The following is a 14,157-nucleotide window of genomic DNA, read 5'->3' as shown; positions in this document are numbered from 1 at the left end:
TTTCAACATTAATCCCAACAAAATTAATTAAAGTAACATGATGAGATTCACATGATAATCCAAGTACTAGATACTCAAGTTGTCCATAACCGGGGACACGGCTAACCATGATTAGTTTATACACTCTGCAGAGGTTTGCGCACTTTTCCCCACAAGACTCGATCTCCTCCGTTGGGATTCTCGCACTACATGATGTTTGAGAAACGGATGACCGAGACATAGTCTTTCAGAAGCGTTTGCACCTTATGATCGGGTAGACAGTACCACCTACAAACCCTACATCTGCTAGTCTACCACTGTAAGAGTTCACACAACTTAATCAACTATGCTAGAGCCCATAATAGCTTGTGGCTGCACACGGAAGTTTCTAGCATGAATAATGTCATGATCCCTTTGAGCCTGGGTGGCGGTCCATAAAAAAACAGGTAATCGCTGGAATACCCAGGTGCCTCAATCCACCCAGATGTGTGTTTAAGTAGCCACCTTAAATTGAACCATTAATTAACAATCTCACATCTGTCATGGATACACTCACCCAATCCACGTCTACTAGCATAGCATAGCAATATAAGCAAACGTAGAAGTAACTCCCAAGGGTTTGGTAATAAATAGGGCAATAGGTTCTACCTCATCAGCTACTTCCCAACCCACAATTTAATCAGATCCTAATCATGCAATTGTTTGAGGATTGAACTAATGCAATAAAACTGGGTATGAAAAGAGGTATGATCAAAGTGTTACTTGCCTTGCTGATGATCCGTGAAACCTAGGGATTCGAAGTAGCAAGCGGCGCACTCCGGGTACTCTATCGCAAACAGACAAGCATACAATAAGTACTCGTCTAATGCACAGGTAAAACTCAAATAAGAGATCTAACCAGAAAGTTCAACTTAAGAACTCCGGTTTGCAAAAAGAATCAAATCAAACGAGGCAACGAAAGTCAAACGGCGAAAGAAACAAGCTTCGTTTACTAATCTGGACCTAAGTCAAATTTTACAGTAGCAAAAACTTGTTTGAGTTGGTTAAACAGAAAGAGGGTTTCAAGACGAAACTCTAGGCGCTTGAATCGCCTGATTCCCACAAACGAGCGAAAAGTTATACTAGAACGAAAAACAGATCGGAAATCGCGATCAGAAATAATCGCGGAAAATCCAAGAAAAAGAAAAACGGACGAACAGGCTAACGAACGAACGTTCGCTGTCTGCGAAAAAAAATAAAATCCGTTCGTTAAAACGAACGTACGGACGAACGTCCGCTAAATAAACGAAACAGAAAAAAACAGATCTAGGTTTTTTTTAACAAAACCGAACGAAAAACCGGCGGAAAAACCATACGGTTTTCTCGAGGAAAACCGCCGGCGGCGGGGGCGGCGGGGTCCGGCGGGCGGCGGCGGCGGCTTCGGCGTCGGACGGCGGGGCCCGGCGGCGGCGCGCGACGGCGGCGGCGGTTAGGGTTAGGGTTGGCGCAGGGCTCGGGTGGGCTGACGGGCTCGGGGCGGCGCCTTATAAAGGCCCGGCTAGGCGGAGTCCTGGCCGAACACGGCCCAAAGTCGGTTCGCGTTTTTTTTAAAAATAAATTCGCACAGAAAACAATTAAAAGAAATACTAAACGGACACCAAAAATCCCGAAATAGATTTTCCTCGACTTCTAAAATAAAGCCGGACAAGATGAACATTTATTTGGGGCCTAAATGCAATTTTGAAAACGCATATTTTTCCTAAATTCAAATAAAATACGAAAAACTCCAAAATAAAATCTTATTTGATTTTTTATTAAATCCTCAATATTCCTTTATTTTGGGATAGTCATTTTATTCCCTCTCTCTTATTTTTAAAATTGGAATAATTGATGATAAAATAAATAAAATCAAATGATCCTTTTTTCAAAATTCGAGAAAACTCAAATATGAAAATAACGAAATCCCCAACTCTCTCCGTGGGTCCTTGAGTTGCGTAGAATTTCTAGGATCTAGCCAAAATGCAATAAAATATGATATGCAATGATGATCTAATGTATAGCATTCCAAATTGAAAATTTGGGATGTTACAAACCTACCCCCCTTAAGATGAATCTCGCCCTCAAGATTCGGGTTGGCTAGAAAATAGGTGAGGGTGGTCCTTCCGTAGATCTTCCTCTCGCTCCCAGGTGGCTTCATCCTTAGTATGGTGGCTCCACTGAACTTTGCAAAACTTGATAACCTTGCTGCGCGTGACTCGACTGGCATATTCGAGAATCTTGACTGGTTTCTCCTCATAAGTCAAATCACTATCCAAGTGAATTGCTTCCAGTGGTACCGTATCTCTCAGTGATATATCAGCCATCTCTGCGTGGCACTTCTTCAACTGGGAAACGTGGAACACATCATGAACTCCTGACAATCCTTCGGGTAATGCCAACTTGTAGGCAACTTCTCCCATACGCTCCAAAACTTTGTATGGTCCTACAAATCGTGGCGCTAACTTTCCCTTAACTCCAAAGCGCTTAACTCCTCGAAGTGGAGATACTCGAAGATAAACTCTGTCTCCGGCTTCATAAACTATCTCCTTACGTTTTGAATCCGCATAGCTCTTCTGCCTGGACTAGGCTACCTTGAGCCTATCGCGAATCAACTTCACCTTCTGTTCAGATTCTTTAATCAAGTCTGGTCCAAACAACTGGCGGTCTCCAACTTCGTCCCACAACAACAGTGTTCTGCACCTTCTTCCGTACAACGCTTCGAAAGGGGCCATCTTCAAACTGGCTTGATAACTGTTGTTGTAAGAAAACTCTGCATACGGCAAATTGTCATCCCAACTGGATCCATAATCTAGCGCACAAGCTCTCAGCATGTCCTCCAAAATCTGATTGACTCTTTCGGTTTGTCCGTCTGTCTGTGGATGAAAGGCTGTACTGAACTCTAGCCTGGTACCCAAAGTTTCGTGCAACTGATTCCAAAACTTTGAAGTAAACTGGGTTCCTCTATCTGATACAATGCTCCTCGGAACTCCATGCAGACATACGATTCTGGTCATATAAATATTTGCCAACTTAGCACTGGTGTAAGTGGTCTTCACTGGGATGAAATGAGCTACTTTCATCAAACGATCGACTACAACCCATATTGAGTCATAGCCTGAACGAGTCCTGGGCAATCCTGTGATAAAATCCATGCCTAGCTTATCCCACTTCCATTCGGGTATCGGCAATGGCTGTAGCAATCCTGCTGGCTTCTGATGCTCGGCCTTCACTCTCTGATATACATCACAAACTGCTACATACTCCGCAATATCCTTCTTCATTCCAGTCCACCAGAAAAGTATCCTTCAAATCCAAATACATCTTGGTATTTCCTGGGTGAATCGAATACGGCGAGTCATGAGCCTCTTGCAGAATCAACTTCCTGATCTCCTGGTCATTAGGCACATAAACGCAGTCCTCAAACCATAAGGTATCGTGCTCGTCCTCACGAAATCCCTTGGCTTTTCCTTTGCTCATCCTTTCCTTTATTCGGCAATCTCCTTGTCTGTCTTCTGAGCTTCTCTGATCTTATCCATCAAAGTAGACTATATTTCTAATGCGGCAACATAGACTCTCGGAACTATCTCCAAACATAGCTCGCGAAGATCCTCGGCTCATTCCTTTGGTAACTCTCCGGTCATGAGTGTGTTGACATGGCTCTTGCGGCTCAACGCATCTGCTACTATGTTAGCCTTTCCGGGATGATAATGCAATCTCATATCATAATCCTTTATGAGCTCCAACCATCTCCTTTGCCTGAGATTCAACTCTTTCTGCGTGAAGATGTATTTCAAACTCTTATGATCCTTGTACACCTCACAGTGGTTTCCGATGAGAAAGTGTCTCCATGTCTTCAACGCATGTACTACGGCTGCTAACACCAAATCATGCGTAGCATAATTAAACTCATGGGGCTTAAGCTGTCGTGAGGCATATGAAACAACTCTTCCTTCCTGCATAAGCACTGCTCCAAGTCCTCGACGAGAAGCGTCGCAGTATACTTCATAATCCTTGCGCTGATCTGGCAGAATCAACACTGGTGATGTAACCAAACGTTTTTTCAACTCTTGGAAACTAGCTTCACATTCCTCAGTCCAGTTGAACTTGGTGTCCTTCTTCAACAGCTCCGTCATGGGCTTAGCAATCCTTGAGAAATTCTCAATGAATCTCCGGTAGTATCCTGCGAGTCCAAGAAAACTCCGGATCTCTCCAACTGACGTGGGTGATTCCCAGTTTGTTACAATGTCAACTTTGGTGGGGTCTACTGCTATTCCTTCTCCGGATATAACATGTCTGAGGAATCCAACTTCCTTCAACCAAAACTCACATTTGCTGAACTTGGCGTATAACTGATGTTCTCTGAGCTTCTCAAGTACCAAACGCAAATGCTCCTTATGCTCCTCTTCATTCTTTGAGTAGACCAAAATATCATCAATGAACACTACAACGAACTTATCCAGAAACTCCATAAACACCTTGTTCATCAGGTTCATGAAATAGGCAGGTGCGTTAGTCAGACCAAATGACATAACGGTATACTCGTACAGCCCATACCTGGTGGTAAAAGCCGTCTTAGGTATATCCTGCTCTCGAATCTTCAACTGATGGTATCCTGACCGCAGATCGATCTTGGAAAATACCTTAGCTCCTTGTAAGCGGTCAAACAGATCATTGATCATCGGTAGTGGGTACTTGTTTTTGATGGTCACTTCATTCAGTCCTCGATAATCAACAACCACCCTTAACGATCCATCCTTCTTCTCCACTAGAAGCACTGGCGATCCCCAAGGTGAAGAACTTGGGCGAATATAGCCTTTATCCAGCAACTCCTTAATCTGCTTCTTAATCTCCTCCAAATCCTTTGCGGGCATCCTGTACGGTCTCTTAGATATTGGCCCTGTGCCTGGCAAAAGCTCAATCAAAAACTCAATGTCTCTATCCGGTGGCATGCCTGGCAACTCCTCTGGAAATACGTCAGGAAATCCTTCACCACTGGTACTTCCTCCTGTACAACTCCTGATAAAGAATTCACCTGAGTCCTCTTCGGCACATGCCGGGATACATACTTGATCCTTCTTCCTTCTGGGGTGGTAAGCAAATTCGACTTACTAGCGCATTCAATGTTCCCTTCATACTTCGATAACCAATCCATGCCTAATATCACATCCAGTCCTTGCAATTCCAATACTATTAGGTCCGAGGGAATCACGTAGTTACCAATCCTTAATGGTAACCGATCACACCATAGACTAGCCATATACTCTGCTCCTGGCGAGGTTACTAACATGGGTGACCTAAGGGCTTGGGTTGGAAATTTATACTTATCCACAAATCCCCTTGATATGTATGAATGCGATGCACCAGTATCAAAAAGAACGAGTGCAGTAAATGACTTAACCAAAAACTTACCTATTACTGCATCTGGCTGGGCTTCAACCTCCTCCACGCTAACGTGGTTCACATGTCCTTTGTTGAAAGGGTTGGGCTTCTTCCCAGAGTTTCCATTGCCATCTCCATTCTTAGCTTCAGGACATTCATTGGCATAATGTCCACTCTTCTGACACTTATAGCAAGTGACTTGGCTCAGATCTCTCTTAGCTGGGGTCGATGGGTTGGTACGGTTCTGTCCGTTGCTTCCTCCATTCCCATTACCATTCTTGGGTCGACTATGGTTGTGCGAACCTCCTGCTCCATGGGTATGCTGAAAAGGTCCTCCCGAATTCGGGGTAAAACGTGGCTTCTGCTGAGCTCCAGAATTGTACTTCCCTTGTCCATACTTCCTCTTGCGGTTTTCAATCTGCTGCTGCTTCCCTTCAATCATGAGAGCTCTATCTACCAACTCCTGGTAGTTGTTGAAGGTTGCTACCATCAACTGCATGCTCAGCTCATCATTCAGCCCTTCCAGAAACTTCTCCTACTTGGCTGGATCTGTAGCAACGTCATCTGGGGCATAACATGCTAGTTTACTAAAATCCTCCACATACTGGCCGACGGTGGATCCTCCTTGGCATAGGTTGCGAAACTCACGCTTCTTCATGGCCATAGCTCCTGCTGAAACATGGGCAGTACGAAAAGCTTGCTGGAACTGGTCCCATGTGACAGTGTCTATACGGTGTGTGGCTGTGTAATTCTCCCACCACGATGTTGCGGGTCCATCAAGCTGGTGTGCGGCGAAACGCACTCTCTCCGCATCTGTGCATCCTTCAGTGGTCAACTCCCTTCCAACTTTGCGGAGCCAATCATCTGCAACAATCGGCTCGGTGCTACTGGAATACACCGGCGGATTTAGCCTCAAGAAACGGGTCAAATGGTCAATAGGTGGTGGTGGTGGGTTGTTGTTGTTGTTGTTGCCTTGATTCTGTACTAGTGCTTGCATCAAGACATTCTGCTGCTGAATCAACTGAGTGATCTCCGGTGGGAAAACAAATCCGGTGTCGTGTCTCGGAGGCATCTGATGGGTTTAGAAAAGATGAGAATTTAGAATAGAATGAGGTCTAGAGAGAAAACACTACCCATATGCACATGAGACAAACACAATCAATATCACTCAAATCAATTCAAACAAGGCATACAATCGATCTAACTATCATCACAAAGTGCTCGAACTATACTATATACATGGGGGAATACTACTACTGATTATGGTGGTCTACTAGAAATTTCGATCGGTCGAAGACTCCATGATATCTGCTCCAGCTTCATCAACAAAGTCATCTTCACGGGGGTCCGAGTCGGTGTCGTCGATGATGATGTAGTTATCCGGGCAAGCGCAATCATCGTCTTCTCCTCCTGGTGCTGGGTCTCCCATGAATACTCCGATCTTCTTTTCAGGTCGTCATTCTTCTCCAACAACGTGGCGATCTCCTCCTCATATCCATCGCGCATAGACTTGAGTTCTTCCTCCAACTCCGTGATCTTGGTCAATGCCTTCTTCAGATCTATCATGCTTGTGCACATTTGGTTCTCCTGTCGACGAATGTGCTAGTTTTGCTCCTAGATGAAAGCTGCAATTGATCTATCCTTCTTGGTGCTGATCATCTCCCATTGCTCATCTCGGCGCCCACAAATCTGGTAAATGGTATCCTTAAGCTCCTTGTGGTAAACTTCTCCAATGCGTCCCATGGTGATGTGGGCTGCCATGCTCTTTCCTAGACTCCAGGTTGGTGCATCAAAGGAAAACTCTATGGGCTCGGTGACGGGCATGAACGTCCTTCCTGGAACTTGAACTTGAATCATCCAACGCTCCTCTTCTGGTAGTGTGGCGTTGTAGGTTCCGGTGAAGCTTGGTATTCCGATGTTCAGGTATCTAGTGACTTCCTTCAAGTGGCGTCCAAAGGGTGTATCTTCATCTGGTTGCATGAACTTGTTCCTGGCATCCGCCATCCTAAAAGAGTGGAAAATGGAGAGGAGTCAGAAATGAGAAGAGAATAGTGATCTAGGGTTTAAGCTTAGTGGTCGTGTCCTACAGTCAGCGTGTGCTCTGATACCATCTTGTAGCGACCAGACCTCAGACGGTCAAGTCTCTGTGCATCAGTGTCATCCCTGGATCAGTAATGCTGACACGCACAGTACTCGAAGGATTTATAACAGAGTAGCAATCACACACTTATTACATCGAATGTCTCAAAAGAGAACTTAATACAATAAATATGGCTTAAGGCCATCTAAAAACGATAACAGCGGAAGACTTGGAAGATAAGCGAGTCCATCAACTCCAACGGCATCACTGAGTATAGAACCACGACCTAAGGCACCTTACTCGTCGTCTGAAAAGTCTGCAACATGAAACGTTGCAGCCCGAAAACGGGTCAGCACATGGAATATGCTGGCAAGGTAACACATAGAGAGTAATGAACAGAATAATGCTATACTACATGCATATTTGGCTGGTGGAAAGCTCTATGGTTACAGTTTTGCGAAAAGCCAATTTTTCCCTACTGCAAAGGAATAAATTTTATTTAACTATCATGGTGGTTGTTAAACATTGAGAATGGGTGACACCATCTCAATCCCAATTAAGTTTCAACATTAATCCCAACAAAATTAATTAAAGTAACATGATGAGATTCACATGATAATCCAAGTACTAGATACTCAAGTTGTCCATAACCGGGGACACGGCTAACCATGATTAGTTTATACACTCTGCAGAGGTTTGCGCACTTTTCCCCACAAGACTCGATCTCCTCCGTTGGGATTCTCGCACTACATGATGTTTGAGAAACGGATGACCGAGACATAGTCTTTCAGAAGCGTTTGCACCTTACGATCGGGTAGACAGTACCACCTACAACCCCTACATCTGCTAGTCTACCACTGTAAGAGTTCACACAACTTAATCAACTATGCTAGAGCCCATAATAGCTTGTGGCTGCACACGGAAGTTTCTAGCATGAATAATCTCATGATCCCTTTGAGCCTGGGTGGCGGTCCATAAAAAAAACAGGCAATCGCTGGAATACCCAGGTGCCTCAATCCACCCAGATGTGTGTTTAAGTAGCCACCTTAAATTGAACCATCAATTAACAATCTCACATCTGTCATGGATACACTCACCCAATCCACGTCTACTAGCATAGCATAGCAATATAAGCAAACGTAGAAGTAACTCCCAAGGGTTTGGTAATAAACAGGGCAATAGGTTCTACCTCATCAGCTACTTCCCAACCCACAATTTAATCAGATCCTAATCATGCAATTGTTTGAGGATTGATCTAATGCAATAAAACTGGGTATGAAAAGAGGTATGATCAAAGTGTTACTTGCCTTGCTTATGATCCGTGAAACCTAGGGATTCGAAGTAGCAAGCGGCGCACTCCGGGTACTCTATCACAAACAAACAAGCATACAATAAGTACTTGTCTAATGCACAGGTAAAACTCAAATAAGAGATCTAACCAGAAAGTTCAACTTAAGAACTCCGGTTTGCAAAAAGAATCAAATCAAACGAGGCAACGAAAGTCAAACGGCGAAAGAAACAAGCTTCGTTTACTAATCTGGACCTAAGTCAAATTTTACAGTAGCAAAAACTTGTTTGAGTTGGTTAAACAGAAACAGGGTTTCGAGAAACTCTAGGCGCTTGAATCGCCTGATTCCCATAAACGAGCGAAAAGTTATACTAGAACGAAAAACAGATCGAAAATCGCGATCAGAAATAATCGCGGAAAATCCGAGAAAAAGAAAAACGGATGAACAGGCTAACAAACGAATGTTCGTTGTCTGCGAAAAAAATCAAATCCGTTCGTTAATACGAACGTACGGACGAACGTCCGCTAAATAAACGAAACCGAAAAAAAACAGATCTAGGTTTTTTTAACAAAACCGAACGAAAAACTGGCGGAAAAACCGTACGGTTTTCTCGAGGAAAACCGCCGGCGGCGTGGGCGGCGGCTACCTCAGGCGTGGGGCGGCGGCGGGGTCCGGCGGGACGGGGCGGCGGCGGCTCGGGCGGCGGGGCCCGGTGACGGCGCGCGACGGCGGCGGCGGCGGCGGTTAGGGTTAGGGTTGGCACGGGGCTCGGGTGGGCTGATGGGCTCGGGGCGGCGCCTTATAAAGGCCCGGCCAGGCAGAGTCCTGGCCGAACACGACCCAAAGTCGGTTCGCATTTTTTTAAATAATTTCGCGCAAAAAACAATTAAAATGAATACTAAACGAACTTCAAAAATCCTGAAATAAATTTTCCCCGACTTCTAAAATCAAGCCGGACAAGATGAACATTTATTTGGGGCCTAAATACAATATTGAAAAACGCATATTTTTCCTAAATTCAAATAAAATAGCGAAAAACTCCAAAATAAAATCTTATTTGATTTTTTTATTAAATCCTCAATATTCCATTATTTTGGGAAAGTCATTTTATTCCCTCTCTCTTATTTTTAAAATTGGAATAATTGATGATAAAATAAATAAAATCAAATGATCCTTTTTTCAAAATTCGAGAAAACTAAAATATGAAAATAACGAAATCCCCAACTCTCTCCGTGGGTCCTTGAGTTGCGTAGAATTTCTAGGATCTAGCCAAAATGCAATAAAATATGATATGAAATGATGATCTAGTGTATAACATTCCAAATTGAAAATTTGGGATGTTACAACACGGTTCGGTCAGACTACCCGTGTGCCATGCCCGTGCCCTCCAGTTCCTCACATCAGCACAATAGATTGGGCTCCATGAGGCTTGCCTCCCAGTCTCGAAAATATCTACTGCCTCATAATCTCAAAAATATCTACCGCCTGGAAGGTTTTAATATTTGATAGCACACGATTAGTATGTGCGGACCGTGTGCGATGTCTGTTATTCCCGCTCTGCTTCAGTCCCTTGATTCAAATTTTCAGTAGCCCCGGGCCCCAGCATTTTACTCGTGCCTCTGCATCCCTCGCAATGTCAAAAATATCAGCTCGCCCTTGATCCAAATTTTCAGTAGCCCCGCCTTGTTACTCCCGCCTAGTAATATTTTCAGTTGCCGGGGTCTTTCCTCAAACACCACCTTGCCCCCCTCCACACACACCACACACTCCCCAAACCTCCGCTCACACAGATACACACAACCCCCGAAACCATTGGTAGGTCGCCGCCATCACCGTCGCCTCCATCCTCAACCTCTGCCTATGTGCCGGGGAGTTCGTGGAGCCAATGGCCAAAAAGAGGTTTATTGCGGCCTCTTCACCCGATGCCGGTGAGGTGGCCGCTGAGGTGTCCATGTCTCCTCCGCGGGCTCTTTATCGATCCGCCGTCGCCGGTCCCCCGATCCGCTCGCCGCCGCGCCCCTACGCCGGTTCGAGGACTTCCTCGTCCTCCTTCGGACATGACAGCCGACGAGGTCCTACCTCGGGGTCCGGTAGCGGCGGTGGGGGACGTGGGTCGCCGAGATTATAGATCGGGAGACCCACACCCACCGGTGGCTCGCTAGCTTCCACACGTCCGAGCTCGCGGCCATGGAGTACGACCGCTGGCAGGTCCGCTACCACACCGCGGCGGCTAGGCTCAATTTCCCCTTCGGCACACATTCGGTCCACCTCATTCTGCCGGAGCCAGGGTGGCGAGCTCGGCTATGGCGCAGGAGGACCGTGAGGAGTGGGAGCGCTTCGAGGCCGAGGCCGCCGACGAGGCCTACATGCAAGAGCTCCACCGGCAGCACCCGAAGCTCGTGGAGGCGGAGCGGGCGATCTTTGCCGGTGCGGAGGGCACCGAGGTTATCGCACTCTCCTCCGATGATGAGGTCGGACGCGGTGAGGACGGTGGTGTGGAGGGCGTCGAGGTGGGCGGCGAGGACGAGGAGATCGACGTCGACGAGTGGAGGAATGTCTTCCCCAACGACCCCGACGATGGCACCGGCCCGGACCCGGCTCTTCGCATACCGTACCTGACGAGGAAGGATTGGCTCGACCTCTACTTCGACCGAAAGTAGTTTAGCTTAGTTTAAATTTATGTTTTATGTTCGGTTATGCAAAACAATCTATGTTTATGTTTGAATGCATGCTACTTTCGGTTGAACCTGCTTTGAACTTGATCAAATTGAAGTTTACAACATTAAGTTTAGGGGATCAACCATAAATGGCCAAACATTGTTGGAGTATATATATATATCCACTAAGGGTTTTAGTCCTTTAACTTTTAAAGGATCGGCTAGAGATGGCTTTATGCCTTGTTTATTTCAGTTCTTCACAATGTGATGCTCTATATGTGCAATTATTTGCCGTGCAGTTCAATTTCATCAAAAACAGTTTCAACAATACCACTATGAATTACGATATTTGGTTGCTGTTAAGGATATTGCAGTTAACATGCCTTTTCATTTTTTAACAATAACTAGTGTTCTTTAGACCTGCAAAATACCAGTTTGAATGACTATTTGCTTGTTTTTAAATGTTATGCCTGATGCAGTTAACACACCTTTCCACTTCTTGTTTTGCTTAACTAGCGTGCTTAAGCCTGCACACTGAAGCTATCATTTGTAGATTATGTTGTCTACCATGGATATATTTGGTTGATGTTTAGCCTGTTGTGCTTAACATGCCTTTATATGTAATCATACAGGACAATATTGAGAACAGTGATGTTTTCCATCGAGGTTAGTTTCATCGCATTGCTTATATTTACTCACTGTTCAGGATCTCGGTAGCTAGTACCATATAACCTGGTGGCTTGTCGGCGTTCTTGGAACGGGGGTCCCAGACTTGCCTGCCTGCGGCCCACGGCATGGCTCTGTGAGCGGGCCCGTACGGCCCATCTTAACCAACAAGCACTCAAGACCCTCGCGAGGCGGACGACGCAAGACCTCCTCAGGAGCGGCCTCACCAGGCTGGCTCGCGAGGGGCGGAGAGTTCAAGGCAAGGCAAACCTTGCGAGGTTCCGATGACATGAGCCATGACGATCGAGACCAGGCGGGCGCCAACGAGCACAGTGTACTTGTTTCCTCTTTGGTGCTAAGGAGGCAAGCGCAGGCGCGGAGTACCGAGGCGTCAAGCAAAGGTTTCCATATCAGGGCAACGAGACCAAGACCAGCAGGACGGCAGGACGAAGGTCACCATGGAGCCCAAGGCGGCGTCACCACCAGAGCCTTTTGTAGGTGAAGACTGCTTTTGTCAGGATAATCTGTACTAGCTGTCCCCTTTCAAATTGGCCGTTGTTAGCTCCCTTCCCGCTCAATATTTGGGGAGAGGGCCAGGGCCTCTATATATAGGACTAGCCACCACAGTAGGAGGCATCTGATCTTTAGCCGATCCTCACACCCACCAAGCACAAGAACACCTCGCCTTAGGAGCTGTTCTTACCCTTGTACTGTTCTTCCTTAGCCCAAGAGGCAATCCACCACCACCACACTGGAGTAGGGTATTACACCACAATGGTGGCCTGAACCAGTATAAATCTTGTGTCCCTCGTGTTACGAGTTCGTAGAGTTAGCCCTTGAGATCTCAGCAAAGCTAGGACGTGGATCGGTAGGGGGAGATCTTCGTGCGCACCCCAGTGTTCGAACCTTGAGGGTTTTGCCGGAACCCGTGATTCGACATTTGGCGCGCCAGGTAGGGGTGCGCCGTAGCTTTCCTTCCGTCGATGTGCGCCCCGCCACCACCGCGCTCCACCCTCATGGCAATCGTCCCGCTCCCGGCTCCGACGGCGGGGCCAGGGGGCTCCGAGCCCTGGCCCCCGCCTTGCGGCAGGTGCAATGGCCGCCCAAGTTCAAGCCGGAGATGCCGCCGCGCTATGACGGCGCGGTGGACCCGTCAGCTTTCCTGCTGGCAGACGAGGAGGCTGTCCTCGAAGCCGGGGCGATGACAAGGTCATGGCCAATTGGCTTCCCATGGCCCTCACTGGCGCACCGCGCGCCTGGCTGCTCAACCTCCCCGGATCCACGGTGGCATCTTGGGAGGAGCTGCGCAGCCTCTTCACTGCGCGTTACGCGGCACCGGTGCACCACGCGGTCGCGGCCCTACCAGGCGGCTCTCAAGCACCGCCTTCAGATCGCCATATCAAGCCATTCCTTCGCCAAATCGGCGCCGCTTCCAAGCGCTCGGGGGCTCCGCCGGGCTGGGCTGTGCCCGAGGCTGACCTCACCTTCGACTCGGAAGACCACCCCGTCACCACTGCCATCTCGGGTATGCTCCCGATGCTTTGCACGCCCACCATTTGCAACGTGGCCATCACCAAGACCCTCATGTGCTCTCCGTGGAGGCCTTCAGCCTTCTTCACGTACCGCTCGAGTGGCTCAACCTCAGCAAGCCTTTCTTAGGGGTTGGCGGCGGCGCCGCCCACTCCGTGGGGCAGATTCGCCTCCCTGTCACCTTCGGCACGCGCGACAACTACCGCACCGAACTGGTCGACTTCTACATCGCCCGCATCGGCCTCCCGTACAATGCCATCCTCGGGTACCCACCTCTGGCTCAGTTCATGGCAGCGACCCATCCGACCTACAACCTCATGAAGATGCCTGGAAGCAAGGGTGTCCTCACCATCAAGGGGGATGCCAAGGAGGCGCTAGCGGCGCTCAAGCTTGCCCTCAAGACCGCCGCGGCGGCACAACCCGTCGGCGCGGGCGCCTCCGAGGCCAAGGGAGCTGCACCAACCAAGAAGAAGCAGTTGTTCACCCAAGATAAGGCGGAAACCAAGCAGGTGCTGGTCGATGAGGACGGGTCCTCAGGAGCCACCTTTACCATAGGTGC

Source organism: Triticum aestivum, chromosome 1D (genome assembly GCF_018294505.1).
Source record: "Triticum aestivum cultivar Chinese Spring chromosome 1D, IWGSC CS RefSeq v2.1, whole genome shotgun sequence".
Classification (NCBI taxonomy): Eukaryota; Viridiplantae; Streptophyta; class Magnoliopsida; order Poales; family Poaceae; genus Triticum; species Triticum aestivum.
The sequence above is the reverse complement of the archived record's forward strand: the minus strand, read 5'-3'. Positions refer to the sequence as shown.